This window comes from Phyllobates terribilis, unplaced genomic scaffold (genome assembly GCF_046119375.1).
Source record: "Phyllobates terribilis strain yellow unplaced genomic scaffold, ASM4611937v1 Scaffold_263__1_contigs__length_2631358, whole genome shotgun sequence".
Classification (NCBI taxonomy): Eukaryota; Metazoa; Chordata; class Amphibia; order Anura; family Dendrobatidae; genus Phyllobates; species Phyllobates terribilis.
In genome coordinates, this window is record NW_027363023.1 from 859,902 (window position 1) to 880,205 (window position 20,304).

The 20,304-nt window shown below is 50.3% G+C and overlaps 1 long non-coding RNA gene across 1 annotated transcript in view; it reads right to left on the minus strand.

Annotated features, from left to right (window-relative positions):
• Window positions 1–581: 581 nt before the first annotated feature.
• LOC141219316 (uncharacterized) overlaps window positions 582–20,304 on the minus strand; it is a 46,329-nt gene continuing 26,606 nt past the window's right edge. The window contains exon 3 of the long non-coding RNA XR_012287863.1: window positions 582–1,005. This is a non-coding gene — a long non-coding RNA (uncharacterized lncRNA). The remainder of the gene's footprint in view (window positions 1,006–20,304) is intronic.

Genomic DNA, 20,304 nt, shown 5'->3' on the forward strand with positions numbered 1-20,304 from the left:
GAGGGCAGCAGAGTACTATGCTCAGAATAAGGTCAGACATAACAGTACCTGCATATTACATGTGCTGACTAATGAAAGATACTGCCACTTGCACTGGTATGGCTGACATCAGACTGTACGTGCACCCGATAATGTCTGTGAGGGCGTATCTGTGCCCTGTTCCTCAGTCTCCTCTCGCTCTCCCTCTGAGCGCTGGTAAATAGGTGATGGTATCAGGGGGGAACAATGTCTACCTAGAACTGCACCCTTGGTCTGGGCCAACTACGCCATCTTGTGGTAAGGGACAGTAAGGGGCCATGTGTTTCTGAGTCGGGTCTCACAGTCTGGGGCCCATTCGTAACAGGACAATGGCAGACAAGGTCCTCTGGTCTCCCACCTCAGCTCAAGTGAGGCCGCAACTCTGAGCATCGCGTAGGCCATGCTAATGGAGCTCAGCCAAACTCATCTGAAAATGGCCCATAAGCTTCTTGTAAACAAGAGGAGTCACACTGATGGCCCTCCATGCCGGGATGAGCCCTCTGTGTAGCTCGGAGGCCCCTTGGACACATATGCAACCAATGGCTGCCGGACATGCTCCCCCTACACAACACTTATTTTGTAAAGCATTCTGACTTTGCAGCGTTTTCCCACAACACTATATCAGCGCTGGTCCCAGGTGTTGGCAGCTCCATTCTCACATAGGTGGCACTGGCATAAGGAGATCCTGGACCAATGCAAATATGACAACTTTTCCATACTATTATGCTCTAGTTAAGAAAAAAAGGTAAGTTTCATCCATTTTTACTTTTAAACATAATAAAGCAACTTTTTCTTCTCAAGTTGGAGAAATAATGTTTCCTATAATGTCTCCAATTCCATTCCCAGCAGTTCTGCGCTCTCCAGCGCTTCTTTGCGCCTCCCCAGACGTAGTAAGCCGCGCGCCTGACTTTCCTGGACGTCGCTCCTCATTGCGGTGTTTGCCAGCGGTATAAGTGCAGAGCAGTCGCTGGACACATTAAACGCCTTCTGAAAGGGAAGAAAGAGAACGGCCATTATCCTTCCTAAAAGAAAGGGATGGTGGCAGAAGTCTTTTCAGATGGTTTAGCAAAGTCTTTTGGATTTATGGGCAAAGTCTTTCCTACAAAACTGCAGAACTGATTTCTTGCAATTCTGCGAGTCTGATCATTCTATAAGGAAATCAACTAAGTGAGAAATATATTGTTTTATTATAGTTCTGTGAGTACAAATCATTCCATAACCTTGGGTTCACCCTGGTATTACACACAAAGCTAATGGTTGGCTGCTGTAAGGGGTTGTGGGGTCAGTGTGTAACTGCAGACTTATAAACCCTCCAGCGCAGAGACTGTGCACTGTGCGGAGTCGCTGGTTTCTGACCCGGGGACGGCGGTGATATATGCATTATACATACTCCCGGGCAGAACCCGACTAGTGGGCGCAGCCCCGCTCCAGAGTGGACTTGTACACACCAGTCTTCTGATTTGGAAGTGACAGTCAGTTTTTTGCTATTTGTATATGGTCTCTCTGACCGAGCGCTCCACCCTCCAGCCTGTGGCGGATTTAATTGCAGCAGGATCCTAGCTACCCATAAATGCAGGCTTTAGCCTAGCAGAGGATTCACATTACATCAGTTCCCAGCAAACCGGAAAGTGCCTTGTCGTTGGCTGCTGGGTTTGCATGAATTGGCCAAATTATGTGCTAAACATCTCCATTTTTTCTTATTATCTAAAGCAGTAATGACATTCAAATTCCATGTATTTCATGTTTCCATGCTTTATCACTACAGAGTGCTACTTTGTCTTTATATCGTATGGCTTCTGCCACAGAAACAGCACGGCCATGCCAGCCACACATCTCCTGGATGCTCACTATGGTTATAGTGATATACTGTACTGCTGCTCCCAGGGCTGCCATTGCTGGCCCTACACTGGAGTCTCTGGGCAATGGGGGGCCAGTGAAGGGATTGACAGAGAGGAGAGGCGGGGGACACGTGGATTAGTTGGGCAGCAGAGTTTAGGATAGATTGGAGGTGTGCGAGTGGTAGAAGGGAGGCCACAGAGCAAGAGGTTGCAGTAGTCAAGGCAGGAGATGATGAGGGCGTGCACTAGTGTTTTTGCAGATTCGTGGTTGTGGAATGTGCGGATCCGGGAGATATTTTTTGAGTTGGAGTCGGAAGGAAGTGGAAAGGGCTTGGATATGTGGTTTAAAGGAGAGGTTAGAGTCCAGGGTTACCCTGAGGCAGCGGGCTTGCGGGACTAGGGAGATTGGGCAGCCATTGACTTTGATGGATAGGTCAGTTGGGGAGTTGAGTGAGACGGTGGAAAAATGATGAATTCAGTTTTGTCTATGTTAAGTTTTAGAAACCTGTCAGAGAAGAAGGATAACATAGCGGACAGACATTGTGGGATTTTGGTTAGTAGGGAGGAGAAATCGGATCCAGAGAGGTAGATCTGTGTGTCATCAGCATAGAGGTGATACTGAAAGCCATGGGACCCTAAGAGCTGTCCCAGGCCGAAGGTGTAGATGGAGAAGAGCAGGGGTCCTAGGACTGATCCTTGGGGGACACTGACAGGGGGCGAGATGAGGAGGTGGTGTGTGAGTGGCAGACACTGAATGTCCGGTCAGTTAGGTATGAAGAGATCCAAGATAGGGCCAAGTCCGTGATGCCAAGAGATGAGAGTCAGTAGTAAGAGGGAATGGTCGACTGTGTCAAAGGCAGATGACAGGTCCAGGAGGAGGAGGACAGAGTAGTGTTGCTTGGATTTGGCAGTTAGTAGGTTGTTGGTGACTTAAGTCAGGGAAGTTTCAGTGGAGTGATGCGGTCGGAAGCCAGATTGGAGGCGGTCAAAGAGGAGAGGTGGGAGGACAGTTCAGAATGGACGTGTTGTTCCAGTAGTTTTGAGCCATAGGGGAGAAGTGATATGCGGTGACAGCTAGACAGAGAGGATGGGTCAAGGGATGGCTTTTTGAGGATGGGTGTGATCGAGGCATGTTTGAAGCATGAGGGGAAGACACCAGTTGTTAGTGACAAGTTGAAAAGGTGGGTTAGGGTTGGGATGAGATGGGACGGGACTGGGTCAAGTTTGCAGGTGGTGAGGTGTGATTTGGAGAGTAAAGAGGAGAGTTGATTGTAATGGTGGAGAAGCTGGTTTTGGAGGAGGATGGATGAGTAGGTGTGAGGAGGGGCTGTGGGGACTTTAGTCAAAAGATTTGTCTGATAGTGTCAACCTTCTGCTTGAAGAATGTGGCAAAGTCTTCGGCTGACATGAGAGGAGATGAAGGAGGCGCTGGGGGACGGAGGAGAGAACTGAAAGTTTTCAATAGCTGTTTAGGGTTGTGAGACAGGGATGATATGAGAGATGAGAAGTATGTTTGTTTTGCTGCAGTAAGTGTGGACTTGAAGGTAGTGAGGGACTGTTAGAATGCAATGAAGTGCTCGTTGGAGTGGGACCTTTTCCATTTTCACTCAGCAACCCTGGAGGCCCTTCGCAGTTCTTTAGTCAAGTTGGTGTGCCAGGGTTGCCGGTTGAATGGGCGAGCTGTGATAAGTGTGAGGGGACGACCGATTTGAGAGCTGCAGCTATTGAGGTGTTATATAAAGTGGCAGCAGCATTTGCATTGTGTAATGAACTTATGCCTGTGAGAGGGAGAACGGATTCAGAGATTGAGTGTAGGTCAAGGTGTTTGAGATTTCTGTGAGGGTGTGCAAGTTTGTGGAGTGTGGCTTGTGTACCTGGAGAGGAGAGGTAAGAGAATGTAAGTTGTGGTCAGAAAGAGGGAGAGGTGAGCTTGAGAGGTTAGATAGGGAACAGAGGAGGGTGAAGATGAGGTCCAGTGTGTGGCCATCTTTGTGAGTGGGGGCTGAAGACCACTGAGCAAGGCTGAAGGAGGAAGTGAGGAATAGAAGCTTCGAGACAGATGAGTGGGAAGTGTCAATGGGGATGTTGAAGACACCCATGATGATAGTGGGGATGTCATCGGAAAGGAAATTAAGCAGCCAGGTGTTGAAGTGGTCAAAGAAGGTGGTGGATAGTCCTGGGGAGCGGTAAACGACGGCCAGTTGGAGGGGGGAGTAGATGAGCACACAGTGTACTTCAAAGGAGGGGAGAGTAATGGAGGGTGGCAGTGGGATATGGGTGAAGGAGCAGTTGCCTGACAGGAGAAAACCTACTCCTCCACCATGCTTGAAATTGGAGCGGGGTGTGTGAGAAAGATGGAATCCACCGTAAGAAAGTGCAGCTGTGGACGCCGTGTCAGAGGTGGTGAGCCAGGTATTGGTGATGCCGATGAAGGAGAGTTTGTTAGTAATGAAAAGCTCATGGATGTAGGAAAGTTTGTTGCACATGAAGCGAGCATTGCAGAGAGCTCCTGTTAGTGGGACTGGGGAGGCGGGGGCTGGGCGGATGGGAATAAGGTTAGAAGGGTTGCGAGAGTTTGTGACAGATCGTGGATAGGAGGTGGAAGTGACTATATGACAGAAATACCCAACAGTGACAGCATTCTAAAAACTGCACCCCTCAAGGTGCTCAAAACAGCATTCAAGAAGTTTATTAACCCTTCAGGTGCTTCACAGGAATTTTTGGAATGTGGAAGAAAAAAATGAACATTTAACATTTTTCACAAAAATGATTTTTAGCCCCAAATTTTTTATTTTCACAAGGGTAAGAGGAGAAAATGGACCCCAAAACTTGTTGTGCAATTTCTCCTGAGTACGCCGATACCTGATATGTGGGGAAAAACCACTGTTTGCGCGCACGGCAGGGTTCAGAAGGGAAGGAGCACTGTGTGACTTTTTGAACGCAAAATTGGCTGGAATCGAGAGCGGACGCCATGTCGCATTTGGAGAGCCCCTGGTGCACCTAAACAGTGGACATCCCCCACAAGTGACCCCATTTTGGAAACTAGACCCCCCCAAGGATTTTATCAAGGAGTTGTTGTAGATCGGCTCACTTGGTTGCATATAGCGGTACACAGGAACATTGTCTCTTTAAATCTTCTGCTGGGTTTATTAAGAATGCTGCATAAACCACAGCACAGATTGCAAAAACAAACACGGCCTTCCTGGCCGAACAGGAAAAACAAAACATAACGTATGGCACAGTCCTTGTTGCTACAAGTAACCACCCGCTTCAGGAACAAACAACTCAAGGTTTGTCTTTTCTTCACATGACAAAACATCTCAGAGCTTTCACCTCCAAACCCACCCTACACACAAATGCTCTAAAAGGCTGGGATTTTATCCTCTGACCTCCTTCCTTTCTACAGGTGTTTAACCACCTTAGGACTAAAGATGGCTGAGTAACCCCTTCGTGTGCTGGAACCTTTTTCCTATATTTAAATACTGGAGTTCCTAATCTCAGTGCTACACATCTTCCCTCCAGTACTTTGCCAGTGACTTTGTCACAGGGTATAGTGAACATTTTGAACGCAGAGGTACGACACAGAACACAGAGTTTGATAACATTATGTCATCATATTGAATATGTTGTCATTAGTCTTCAGCGCAAGTGCTCGCTACTTGAGTTTGCATCAGGTACTCAGGTATGAAACAAGTATCGCGGGGGCTCGAGTGACATGCTCGAGTCCCCGCCTCGCATGTTTCACGGTTTCTAGACACTCAAAAAAACAACAAAAAAAAACATGCAGGGATTGCTGATGCATAGCAGGCAATCCCCATGTGTTTTTTCTTTTGGCTGTATAACAGCCGTGAAACATATGGGGCAGAGACTCGAGCATGTCACTTGAGCACCTGCGATACTCAGTGCATACCCGGCACCCGATGCATACTCAAGTAGCGAGCACTTGCGCTCAAGACTAGTCACCATATCCTCATCATTTTTTTTTTTCTTTACTTTTGAAAAAATCCCAACCTCGACACAACCCTAACCCTAAAACAACCCTAAGGCCAGGGCCCCATTATCAGTATTGGGTCAGTATTTTTTCTCAGGAGTGGGAGACAAAACCAGGAGAGGAACAATCACTTTGTGTCGTTTACTTTTAGTTCACAATCATATACAGTACAGACCAAAAGTTTGGACACACCTTCTCATTTAAAGATTTTTCTGCATTTTCATGACTATGAAAATTGTACATTCATACTGAAGGCATCAAAACTATGAATTAACACATGTGGAATTATATAGTTAACAAAAAAGTGTGAAACAACTGAAAATATGTCTTATATTCTAGGTTCTTCAAAGTAGCCACCTTTTGCTTTGATGACTGCTTTGCACACTCTTGGCATTCTCTTGATGAGCTTCATCTTTTGGTCTGTACTGTATATCTATAGTAAATCTAGCAGTAATACCATTCAGGAGATATAGATATACATGTATACACTCGTTTTGTGAATAACTTTTTGTGCAGCACCACAGCTGCAGGTATACAGGTATAGGGAGCTCACATCTAATGATAGTGTTACAGTGATATTATAGCTGGGCCTTAACGGGAATCTGTCAGCAGGTTTTGCTATGTAATCTGACAGCAGCATGATGTAGGGACAGAGACCCTGATTCCAGCGATGTGCCACTTACTGGGTGCAGCAATTGTGATAGAATCACACTTTTCTCTGTAGCAGAGCTCAGATGTTGAGCCCTGTATAACCCTGAACACACCATTGATTGGCAGCTTTCTATGTACACTGTATATTGACAGAAAGCCGCTAACCAGTGATGGCGGTGTGGTTGGACTAGGAGACACGAGACACCTAGTCTTGTAGTGATAACGTCCTGCTGATAAAATACTGATTGTATTAAAACAGCAAAACACACCCAGTAATTGACACATCACTGGAATCAGACTCTCTACCCTTAACCTGCTGAAAGATTAAGAATAACTGGTTCCCGAGAAGCATCGAAAATCTACTTCACAGTCAGGATCCAGCACCCGCTCAATAGTGCACATTTTCATCAGGCAGGTGTCGTCAGGGCACCTACGAGATCTGCAGCAGTCGTACAGCTGTATGACACAGTCCCGCTGCTGGAGGAGCTATTCCTGATCCTGGCAGGTTAACCCCTTATACCCCACCGTCAGTAGCAACCACAGCATCTAGATGGTTTGGACAGAAGGAGAGGGAGATACGATTACGGTGCAGATGAGTTTCTATAGAAGTTGGGGTCCTAACAGTGACCCCCATGACTGACATCTTACTGCTCCTATTAGACCTTGACTGAAGAAAGGTCTATTAGGACATCGGTCAAAGTAATGTCACCTGCTCTGCAGCTATTAGAAATACCTAGGTCTGATTACTTTCCCATTTGCAAAATGTGATTTTGCGCTGCACCTACAGCAGCACTGTTTTCCCATCATCATCAGTGACAGGACCTCCAGCCTTTCCTGAGATTGATCAGTGGAGGAAGAAGCTTTCAGTTCCTTGTTCCACCATTCAGTTCACCTGTATGTCTCTGCTAACAGCTGATTGGACTGGTTAGTGCCACCAGCTGTGACATGCCACTGCCGCCTTGCACTGTGTGCAGGCACAGGAGGCTGAAGGAGGAGGGTCTGGCAGAAACTGGGTGTGGTGTTAGTTGTGACTTCATGACTAGTCTCCGAACCGAACACGAAAAGACTAGTCAGGATGTGACCAGGTCCTCCAAGATCAGGAGTGAGGCTGGTCACATGCTGAAGTATAGTATGTAGGCAACGGTGCAGAATGCTGACAGTGAGTATATTACAAGGGGGCAGCATTCTGCAACTTAGACACACACATTGAAAAGTATAAAAGCTCGGACAACCCCTTTAAAGAGGTATTCCTATTTTGTTAACACACACCATACACTTTTTGCACGTAATGGTCCTAAGCCCAGAAGTAGCAGAATTCTCTACACTTGTCTCCATTAGTAGCAATGATATCACTCGATGCCTCGTAGTCCTCCAGCTGAGAAATTGTCATTTCTCATTACACAAAACTTCATGTATGGACATCTATGGTGATTTCTTTGCCTGTGTGGATTGGATGGGCTGTTACCGACATCTGGTGAGAATTTCATGGCAATAGCACCTTTAGAAATATATTTCCTTAGAATAGTAGTGAGGTGATGAATACTTATTCCACCGCTGTTTGTTCAGGGAAATAGTCATGGGATAGCCGCCATAAGAAAGCTTGTCCAGCCGTCACTATTCCTCCTGCCCCCGCTATACACATGCACACTCCACAGCCGAGAGGGCATTTATTCTCACCAGAGAGATAGCCGCTGTCAGACGCCTCTGGTGACAGCTTCTCTCAGAAGAAAAGGATTGGGCATGCTGATATCCAATATGCCTGATCTTTCCTTCCCAGACATGAAGAAACACCATACATGTTGGGTGGTGAATATGAGCAGGCTTGGTCCACATCCACCCAGTGAGTGTGAGCATTGTTACCGGGAGTTCACACTAATAAATCCCTTGTGCATTTGCAATGTGATCTACGAGCAGAGATTCATGGCTGACCCTATGATTCCCGCTGCAGGTTTAGGCTCTGTGCACACAGCGCCTTTATCAGGCCGGTACGCTCCACAACCCGTCTGAAGAACAACCACCCAATAAATAGATAGAATGACCATATACCCTGCAATGTAATCCGCCTCGCTGTGCACATGGTCAGTCCTTTAACCGTTTCACGTTTATGAAGAGGCCACACGGTTAGAAGTGACCGCTCCGTTCTCCAGGCGGTTTCTGCTCGGAGTTCTCCCTGTCTCCGTTTCTGCAGCTTCTTCCTGTAGTAAAGCTGAGCGGGTCGCCGGCATCTACAAGACGTGGTGCGCACAGACCCTTATACTTATATCCAGAACACTGAGGACCACGGGAGCATTTTTCTTGCACACGTGAAGATCACGGAGGTGTGAATGAGACCCCACTCGTATCCAAGGTGCGGAGCTCCGAACAGTCATCGTTTCTGGGGCGTCACCGGCAGATCTCTTCTAGGAGATCACAGTGGATCCGGAGATCTCCAGCATTTCTCCATCTTTATGTCTCACTATATTGTGGCTGATATCAGCGACTCCACCCTCATAAATGTACAGAGGCCACAGGTGCAACACACCAGACACCCTGACCACAACGGCACAACACTCCGGACCCCCTGACCACCAGGGCACAACACCCCGGACCCCCTGACCACCAGGCGGTCACTATGGGGGCTAATGGACTATGTTACTGGAGGAGAAAATGATTTCTATAGAATCAGTAGGAAACACCCTGAAGGTTTCTCTTTGCGGCTTTTCTCCAGGATTTTCCTCACCCGTCATTTATCGCTTCTCATTATTGCCAGAATCCCAGTAGGTGAGGACGATCCCGGACAGCGCCCCCAAAAGTGAAGTGCACCGAGGAGTTCACAAGATTCCTTTATATGTTGCAGGGGATTAAACGTCCTGCAGATTGAGGGGTTGGGGTCCTCAGACCCCCAACAATCATGCAACAGACTTTATAGAAACCCCTGAGCAGCAGAAGCAGTGAGCGGCTGCAGGAGCGTGCACACAGTGCGGTGTGAGGACCAGAGACTTTCTATGGAGTCCATACACAATGTGCTGAGCGCTCTGGCAGGGAAATAACCTCTCTATTGGTGGTGGATCATAGGACCGCTGCAGACAATCAGTAGCTATAGATCGGCTGCAGACATCACATTCTATATGTAGGTATGGGCTGAGTGTGGGATGGAAATACTGAACAGCCCCTGCTGATCCCCCCCTAGTCCTCCATGCTGCTGGTCGGGTCCCACCAGGCTCCTTTCCCAGTACTGTTGGCATGTGACTTCTGCAGCCAATTCAGTGGCCATACCTACTACCACCACTGCTTGGATGGGACAGGCACGAGCCAACAATGGAAGAAGAGAAGAAACCGGCGGGGACCTGGCCAGCAGGACGGAGGAATGGAGGATATCAGCAGGAGGGAGGAATGGAGGGGGGGGGGGATAGCAGCAGGAGGGAGGAATGGAAGGGGGGGGGATAGCAGCAGGAGGGAGGAATGGAGGGGGGGGATAGCAGCAGGAGGGAGGAATGGAGGGGGGGGATAGCAGCAGGAGGGAGGAATGGAGGGGGGGATAGCAGCAGGAGGGAGGAATGGGGGGGGGATAGCAGCAGGAGGGAGGAATGGAGGGGGGGGATAGCAGCAGGAGGGAGGAATGGAGGGGGGGTAATATCAGCAGCACGGAGGAATGGAGGGGGGGGTGATATCAGCAGCACAGAGGAATGGAGTGAGGGGGGGGGATATCAGCAGCATGGAGGAACGGGGGGAATATCAGCAGGACGGAGGACTGAGGAGGGGGGGGATCAGCAGGACGGAGGACTGAGGAGGGGGGGGGGGATCAGCAGGAGAGAAGGCGCTGGGGTATATCTCATAGCACACTGGGACCGCACCAACACTAACATTAACGGCAGAAAACACCGTTGATAACTGAATATTTTATCAGAAAATAATATAATAACATTTATACCCATCACGGGAGTGGACGTCCATATGTGTCACGGCCACCGGGCCAGGAGGAGCAGCAGGAGGGTCCTTCACCTCCTCGTGTCTATTACTCAGGGGCTACTCACACCTTATAGGGTCATGTAGCACCCCGAGGACTCGGCTGCTACAGGGGTATTGCACCTCGAACCAGAAGTGTGGTATTCCACTCCCGGGTAAGGATGGAGTGTGGGACTGAGCTCAGATAGCTGCATGCACTACACTCCTCCCATTTCCGGGGGACAGAACAACGGTACTCCCACCAGATAGATGTGCAGGTACGACAGCGTCTGTCCCTGGCTGGAGTGGGAGGGGGGGAGGAACATCCCAGTAGTGTAGGGGCAGATAGGGGAGGGACTCTGGGCATAGAGGTAGGAGCCCATTGGGTGCTAGTCACCTGGGCTCACACATAGAGGGAGTATATATGGTGGGCACCATCTTTAGACAGGGTCGAGTTCAGAGGAGGAGCAGAGCAGAGGAGCTCAGCCAGGAGGGCTGACAGGGAGCTGTGGCTCCGGCTGGGCCCAGCTCCAGGGCCAGGCCTGTAGTAGAGAGGAGGAGGAAGAAAGGCCCAGAGACACAAGACAAGAGGGAACCCTGAGATCCCAGAAGTAAACCAGAAGGGTGAAGGGTTGGCAGATCAGGGTACCGGATCCCAAACTGGTGGAGGCTAATGATCCTCAGCCAGGAACCGGAGGTCGTGGTCAAGTTTTGGCACGACCCTCACCACATCCACCAGGAAGGCACACCACGAATAGGGTCAGGAAAGCCAGAGAAGGTTTTACCAAGAGGCCCGAGGGAGCCGGACAAAGGTGGATCCCTGGTGGGAACGGCCAGTAGGAAGGAAGAGAGGGGAGCTCAGGACCACGCTCTGGACTGCCTGGGAGTTGGCCGAGTCCCACACCTGGTGGACGCAGCACGGCTCGGGTGGTCACTCAAGGCCGGAGTGACCGGAGCAACACCTGTGAGTAAAAACCCTGAAACTGCATCACCTGTCTCTGAGCTTCCTTGCTGCACCATCACAACCACCAACTTCCACATCTGCTGCCCTGAGGCCATACCCCTCCCGTTGGGGGTTATACCATCCTTGCTGCACAATCCTACCACCGGCCTCAGCGGTCTGCTCTGCAGCGGCGGCCTCCTAGCCGCAATCAACGGGTGGCGTAGTCGACACCTTTTTAACATCTACAAAGACTGCCACACACTTAGTTTGACCACCCTGGGCACGGACCGGGTCACCGCCACAAGGACTACTACCCCTATCCAGATCCGGCTCCGGGTATCCCTTGAACATGGCCCAGGGGGCGCGTCAACTTTGGCGTAGTCGGCAGGATAACGTGCCCGCAACCACCGGGTACTGCGTGCCTGAAGAAAAGTTCACATTTACCGTAAGAAGAAGTCTCCCGCCAATTCCGGAGGGTCCCCGCCATCGGACGTCGTCCGGAGTCGTTTCCCGCCGTTTGCCCGCCATCTGCAGCCTTTTCCCGCCATCCACGGAGTTTCCCGCCATTAGGAGACGATTCCCGCCATCTGAGACGATTTCCCGCCCTGGCAGAGCGGACGCCATTATGGGCGTGCCAGAGGGTGGCAAGAGGCCACCTCCCATCGTGGGCCAGGTCCAAGAATGGCGCCAAAAGCGGAAACCGCCCCCACCAGCAGAGACTGCAATGATAGAGATGTCCATCAGAGTGGGGGGTCTGCCCCTGGAACTGACAATCACCAAGTTGCCCCAGGACCGCCCTCAGTATGGGCGGATCAAGAACAAAAGAGAGAGGATGGGTGCAGCCTGGAGGAGTCTGGAGAGATCGCACCCGGAGATGGAGGGAGAGTCAGGCAGCACCGACCCTGTGGTCAGGAGCCTGCTGCAGGCCGCCACCCCAGAAGGCCTGGTGGAGATCCTGGCACAGCTCCCCAAAGATCGGGAGCATGCACAGACCGCGCTGGAGGGCCTGGCTCGGAAGATGGCCCGAGTGCAACAAGAAGTACTGGCGGAGTGGAGCAGAGAAATGGCCCTGCAGGCTGGAACCCGCCAGTATAGGACGCCACCCGCAACGAGGAGCACGCCTGCCCCTGAAGATGGTGCAGAAGGGACGAAGGCCGGAGACGACGCCGTGGAAGGAGCTGAAGAAATGGAAGCAGGTAAACGGGACGTCACCACCCCAGTCCTAGTAGCCGTAAGCCTGCCCCAGCTCCCCGTCGCAGAGCCCGAAATCCCACCGACCGTGCCCGTTGCTGCACCGCCACCGCTCCGAACTAGGCCTCAAGCGGCAGGAGCCGCGGCCACGCCCCCTGTGACGTCACGCGCCTCAACTTTAAGCGCGGCCAAGCAGGAAACGCCACCGGCCTGGTCGCAGGGCCGAGTACCCCCGGGCGCCGCCGTCTCCACAGTGCCCTTCACCTTTAAAGTGCCACCGGCCTGGTCGCAAGGCCTGGTGAATCCGGGCGCCGCTACCACCACCGCGCCCTCAACCTCCACTGTGCTGCCCTTAGGTGAAGACCTATTTGCGCAGCATACTTGCCCGGATGGGCAGCCCTTTGAGTGGCCCCCGGAATACCTCAATCCCCGATTCCGGAAGGAATGGCCCCTGTGTGAGCCCCTGATCCCGGCTCCGGCACCCGCCAAGATCACCCCACTCCCGTTGGAGGAGGCGCAGTTCGCCTGGGACCCCACCGGTGAAAACCTCATGGGGTTCACCCAAGAGACCCGGGCGGCCGCAGCCCAGCGTGCGGAGTGCTGCCGACAACAACTGGAGGTCTTCAACAAAGAACGGCGAGAGAGGCGGATCCGCGAGGAGCGGCTGCAGGTCCAGAGCGCGTAGCAGAAAAGCCGGACCCGGAGAAACCCCCGTGCAGCCCACGGTCCCCGCGCCACCGGGACTGTAATCAAGTTCCAACTGGAGCACGGTTGGGGCTTTATCAGGGATCACAAAACCCCCGGCGACGTCTTTGTTACCCGCAGGGATGTCGAGTCCCATCTGCCAGAGGGACACCGGGGACGTGACCTTTACCTGGGTGACGAGGTCACCTTCACCCGGCATCAGTGTGCCAAAGGACCGTACGCCCTTCATGTGCACCGGTTGACGGAGGAAGAGCTACGGTATGAGGAGGAACAAGAGGACCCGGACGGGTTTGAAGATTACCCTCAGGAAGGAGCAGGAGAGCATCGTTATCACTGAACGGTAAAGAGAACTGTATAAAGTTACCCGTCGGGGTACAAGAACTGTTGCCAATTTAAGAGTGGTCCCCGTTGGGACTAGTGTGAACTGTTACCTGTGTGCCCCTATCCCTGACCAGGCTGAGGACTGTGAGCAGCCATCCCTTATCCCCACAGGCTGAGGACTGTGAACAGCCATTCCCCTATTCCCACTGACCGAGGACTGAGAGCGGTCGTTCTTTCCCTCTACCTGGCCGAGGACTGAGAGCGGCCATACCCTGTACATAGTTGCGCTTCCTAAGGCGCCCCCTACCGGTTTTATAGGAAAACTGCTGTTTTCTTCTAGTGCTGTGGCACTTTACCTGGTCACAATTTGCACCATGGCCAGAAGATTAAGAACATTTTATATGAAAAGTTTTATATCAAAAGTTATATTGCTAGAATAATATATAAGAAGTTACCTGTCATATTATATTTTCTGATAATGTGTTTATAATGTTTTATATGTTAGTGTATGTTTTAAAAAGTTTGTATGTTTTGGTATGTTTTATTCTTTTACAGCCCGAGGACGTGCTGTGGTTTACCAGGGGGGAATGTAGCACCCCGAGGACTCGGCTGCTACAGGGGTATTGCACCTCGAACCAGAGGTGTGGTATTCCACTCCCGGGTAAGGATGGAGTGTGGGACTGAGCTCAGATAGCTGCATGCACTACACTCATCCCATTTCCGGGGGACAGAACAACGGTACTCCCACCAGATAGATGTGCAGGTACGACAGCGTCTGTCCCTGGCTGGAGTGGGAGGGGGGGAGGAACATCCCAGTAGTGTAGGGGCAGATAGGGGAGGGACTCTGGGCATAGAGGTAGGAGCCCATTGGGTGCTAGTCACCTGGGCTCACACATAGAGGGAGTATATATGGTGGGCACCATCTTTAGACAGGGTCGAGTTCAGAGGAGGAGCAGAGCAGAGGAGCTCAGCCAGGAGGGCTGACAGGGAGCTGTGGCTCCGGCTGGGCCCAGCTCCAGGGCCAGGCCTGTAGTAGAGAGGAGGAGGAAGAAAGGCCCAGAGACACAAGACAAGAGGGAACCCTGAGATCCCAGAAGTAAACCAGAAGGGTGAAGGGTTGGCAGATCAGGGTACCGGATCCCAAACTGGTGGAGGCTAATGATCCTCAGCCAGGAACCGGAGGTCGTGGTCAAGTTTTGGCACGACCCTCACCACATCCACCAGGAAGGCACACCACGAATAGGGTCAGGAAAGCCAGAGAAGGTTTTACCACCAAGAGGCCCGAGGGAGCCAGACAAAGGTGGATCCCTGGTGGGAACGGCCAGTAGGAAGGAAGAGAGGGGAGCTCAGGACCACGCTCTGGACTGCCTGGGAGTTGGCCGAGTCCCACACCTGGTGGACGCAGCACGGCTCGGGTGGTCACTCAAGGCCGGAGTGACCGGAGCAACACCTGTGAGTAAAAACCCTGAAACTGCATCACCTGTCTCTGAGCTTCCTTGCTGCACCATCACAACCACCAACTTCCACATCTGCTGCCCTGAGGCCATACCCCTCCCGTTGGGGGTTATACCATCCTTGCTGCACAATCCTACCACCGGCCTCAGCGGTCTGCTCTGCAGCGGCAGCCTCCTAGCCGCAATCAACGGGTGGCGTAGTCGACACCTTTTTAACATCTACAAAGACTGCCACACACTTAGTTTGACCACCCTGGGCATGGACCGGGTCACCGCCACAAGGACTACTACCCCTATCCAGATCCGGCTCCGGGTATCCCTTGAACATGGCCCAGGGCAGGGGGCGCGTCAGTCACATTGTAACCCGGAATATAACGATCACAATGGCACAGAGCAACACTGCAGCTAATCCCTGGTATATAACTATCACAATGGCACAGAGCGACGCTGCAGCTAATCCCTGGTATATAACGATCACAATGGCACAGAGCGACGCTGCAGCTAATCACTAGGACTTGGTTACAATCCGCTTCTTACAGCCAATCCCAGCTGTAGAATACTGGCAGATCAGCAGGTGATCGAGTCTCCCCGGGCACAGTGAGCGGCACAAGTCTCCCGGGCACTGGCAGCGTTACCAGGGCAGGTGCCAGTCTCACCCCATCACCCCAGACACCACACACTATGGGCATCTCCTCCTGCCAGCGTCCCTGGCACTGCTGCGCCCCCATCTGACCAGTATGTGCCCACATCACACAGGACCCATCACCTGCTGCCAGTCCCGGCTGCCATCGCCTCTGCCAGCAGCAATCAGCAGCCGGAGGCTTCTCAGCCCGGGACATGGGCTGCGGGCACGGGGCTGCTACTTACCTGTGCCCGCAGCAGCGGCTGGTGATGAATGGAGGCAGCGGTCAGGCTCTCCCCGGCGCCCTGACAGGAGGGGCGGCTCACTGACAGGATCTCTCCGCGGAGTGTGGAGGAGACAGGGCGGCTGTGATCTCTGCTGCCCACAATTCACAGCGTTATATCAGACTGCAAGAGCAGAGGAGAGCAACATTCCAGCCTGGAAAAGTCTGCCGCCACCTAGTGGCCAGCGACTGCACCCAGCAATTGTAATGGAAGCAACAGCAGAGATGCCCCGCCACCTAGTGGCCAGCGACTTCACCTGCACGCTAGTATTGGCTGCAACAGCAGAGGTGCCCCGCCATCTAGCGGCCATGTGCGGTAATGTCGGCGCTGGACTTGCAGCGGAACATGGAGGGAAGGAGTGATGTGCTCTGCTGCTTGTCTGCTGGACCTTGTAGTTCTAATGGATGGGGAGGACATTGTCCCCAGGGTGTCCTGCACGTTAGTAGATGGCTGCACCAGGTCCTGGGTCACATAGTCCTATTGCTTCCTCTTTGCTTTCCAACTTTCTTATTTTTTTTCTTTGCAGTGTTTGCTGTAGTTTTTATCCTTACTATTTTGGGGTCCATACTGTGAAGATCTGAGATGGTGCATTTCAATAATTACTTAGGCAGGTTAATAATAATAATGATTTTTATTTATAAAGCGCCAACATATTCCGCAGCACTTTACAATTAAGCGGGGACATGTACATACAATAAGTTCAATACACGGTAAGACAGTTTAAACTGTTACATGAGGAGTGAGGTCCCTGCTCCTAAGCTTACCATCTACAAGCAACACTATTTTATTCCTTACATCCATGGTAATACAGCAATTCCAGGTAAATGTCCAAAATACAATTGTCTCAGTCCACAAGATCCCCTCCCCGGGGAGGTAATTCCACTGCCTTTGTGCCAAGCAATACTCACTATCCCCCAACTTTTGGTTGGCCCACATATTTCGCATCTCCAGCAAGTATAGTCTGTAGTCACAGTCCACGATCCTCCATATGACACATAAAACCATAGAAGCAAAGGTATCCAGTAGCAACAGTCCTTTAAGAAAATGTATCAAATCCAGACAATGGATCCCGGATCCCACAACTGTAGCACATTTATTCAGCTCAGGTGGTAGCTGATCTCTACGCCATAAGCCATCGATTCATCCATGGTCCAGATCCTCAGACTAGATACTATCCCTTCAACGACATTCCACCAACTCTAACCATGTGGCTTCTTTTCTCCTTCACTGGGATCAGCCCTCTGAATGTACAGAACTGCTCTCACCCTCCCCCCGAAGCTAGTGGAGGTATTTTTCTCAGGTCAAACACATCACCTGGGTCTACATGTGAGACTCCCTGTGGTGACGGCTCCGCTGGATATACTTTCAACAGTCACACAATGGGCCTATTATAATGCCTCAATAATACTGCCATACAGTGGTCAAATTAATTCCACCAAACAATCCCTAAATACCCACCATATGAAACCTCTAAAGAATAGTAACACATAATTACTAAAAACGATGATACAATAACTAAATAATGGCGCCATACAGTCCATAAGAAAATAATTCCATAAAGTGGTCAAATAATTCTGTCATAAAATAATACCGTACGGTGTTCAAAATGTTACATAGACTATAAAAATAGAAGCAATTACATTAGTATGAACAGAATTGTACAGTCCATAAAATGATGACACAAAGTTTCAGAATAATAGTATCCATAGTGCCAAAAACTACTACCATATGCTGGCCAAATAATATAGCCACACAGTTCTATGGAAAATAGTGCAATACAGTGCACAAAATAATTCTACCCCACAGTCCATAAATACAAGTCAGAAAGTCCCCAAATAATAGTGCTGTACAATACTGAAATACACCGGCCAAATAACTGTGCCATAGTCCTGACATCACACCGTAAAGTTTATTGTATTCAAGTTTTAAATATTAGTACAATACAAATCATTACCTAAAAATACTGTTATACCCTGGCCGAATAATTGATAAATTAATGTCCCAAATACTGCACAAACAGCATAAAACCTCCCATATCAGTGTCAGCTCCCATACTCCGGAGGGCCCAATTCCCAACAAAATAAGCAAAATGTTGTGACCCAGGGTCCTCTCTCTGTGGAAAAGCCGCAGCGTATTATAGCAGCAGGAAAGCGGATGGAAGTTTACAAAATGTAATCTGCACGCTGAAAATAAATGTCTCTGCTGATTTCATGCAGAAATTGTTTGCAATGTAGAATTAAAATCTGCATCATGTCAATGTATGTGACAGATTTATGTGACGCCCCTTTAGCGTTTCCAAGCGCCTCCTGCCCATTAAACCCTAAAAGACAAACATCGCTCAAATGACGTGGATAGCATCCGAGTGCTGTGCATTCTCCTTACAAACTTTCACTCGAAGGGGCGAGTTTTATCTGCAAATCCGATGGAAAATGGATATATCCATGTTTTATCTTTGTGGACATTGTGAACATGACCATAAATTACAGCCCCAATTCCCAAAAAGTTGGGGCCGTGTGTAAAAATGGAAAGAAAACAAGAATGCAATGATTGGGAAATCTCCTATAGCCACATTTTATTCACAACAGAACATAGATCACAGATCAGAGGGTGAACATCAGACATTTTCCATTTCATTTGAAAAACTTACCTAATGTAGAAATTGACGGCAGCAACACAACTCAAAATAAGGTCATGGTCATGTCTACCACTGTGTGGCATCTCCTCCTCTTTGTACAGCAGTCAGGAAACCTCCGGGTAGTGAGGAGACCAATTTTTGGAGTTTTGGGAGAGGAACGTATGTACCTTCATCCATCCTGGGTAGGTGTATATTCCCCTCCATCCATTCATCCTGGGTAGGTGTATATTCCCCTCCATCCATCCTGGGTAGGTGTATATGCCCCTCCATCCATCCCGGTCAGTATATGCCCCCCTCCATCCATCCATCCTGGTGGGTATATCCCCCCCCTCCATATTGGTGGGTATATGTCCCACCTCCATCCATCCTGGTGGGTATATGCTCCCCCTCCATACTGGTGGGTATATGCCCCCCTATATCCATCATGGTGGGTATATGCCCCCCCTACATCCATCCTGATGGGTATATGCCCCCCCCTCCATACTGGTGGGTATATGCCCCCGCCTCCATCCATCCTGGTGGGTATATGCCCTTCCTCCATCCTGGTGGGTATATGCACCCTCCATCCTGGCGGATATATGCCCCCCCTCCATCCATCCTGGTGGGTATATGCCCCCCCTCCATCCTGGTGGGTATATGCCCCCTCCATCCTGGTGGGTATATGCCTCCTCCTCCATACTGGTGGGTTTATGCCTCCTCCTCCATCCTGGTGGGTTTATGCCTCCTCCTCCACCCTTGTGTGTATATGCCCCCATATATTCAATGCAAAGGAAAAAAAAACAAAACAATAAACGCTTCTACTCACCTTCCACGTTCCCACGCAGCGCTGTGTCTGTGTTGCCTGAAGATGTCAGCGGTGATAACAGCAGAGAAGCTGAGATCACCGCACGGCGCCGCCGCAGATACTCACTCGGGGCCTCCACTCCCAGGCATTTCCTCCCCGGCAGCTCCTGTCATGGCACGCTCTGACTGAGCAGTGCGTGCGACGACAGGGGGAATGTACAGCTTACACTGCAGGCTCCACAAAGATGGCTGCAATCTCCTCCCACGGCTGCGACCTGAACAGCCAAGGGGGCGTGCCCAGGTCACAGCTAGAGGCAGGAGGAGCGGCCTGTAATGTTAGAGATAGGGTCGGTGACAGACTACTGTCTCTTATGGCCAGGGCTGCCGTAAATGAGGTGTGTAAGAGCGCTTCTTACACACCCCCCAAATAAAAATGGCAGCCCCTAGTGGCCAATGTAAAAATAAATAAATAAAAAACTAATAAAGTGGTACATTTAATTTTTGTATTAAAAATAATTGATTACATAATTATTAATACAAAACATAAAATGGTGGCCCCTTCCCTGTAAGAATAGCACACGGCTCTTTTCACGTCTGGTTATTTCTCTAACAGGTAGAATATGCTCCGTTATAGACCGGGGACAGGTTTACAGCTCTATTTTTTGTGGACGATTGATCTGTAAATCAGAACTGAGACCGGTCCGATTTCCATCCGATTTGTAGATAAAGATCATCTATTGAAGTCAACGAGTCTGTCAGAAAAATGGCCAGAACCAACCATGTTGCCTGTACTGCTTGTTCTCCAGGGTCTATAGGCCGGGCAAGCGAGGCTAGGAAACCTTTAGCTTTTTACTTTACATATAAAAAAATATGCCCCACTGAGGAGAAAAACTGCCACCCTGACCAAAATCAGATGAAAATGAGAAAAAAAACACTGATTAAAA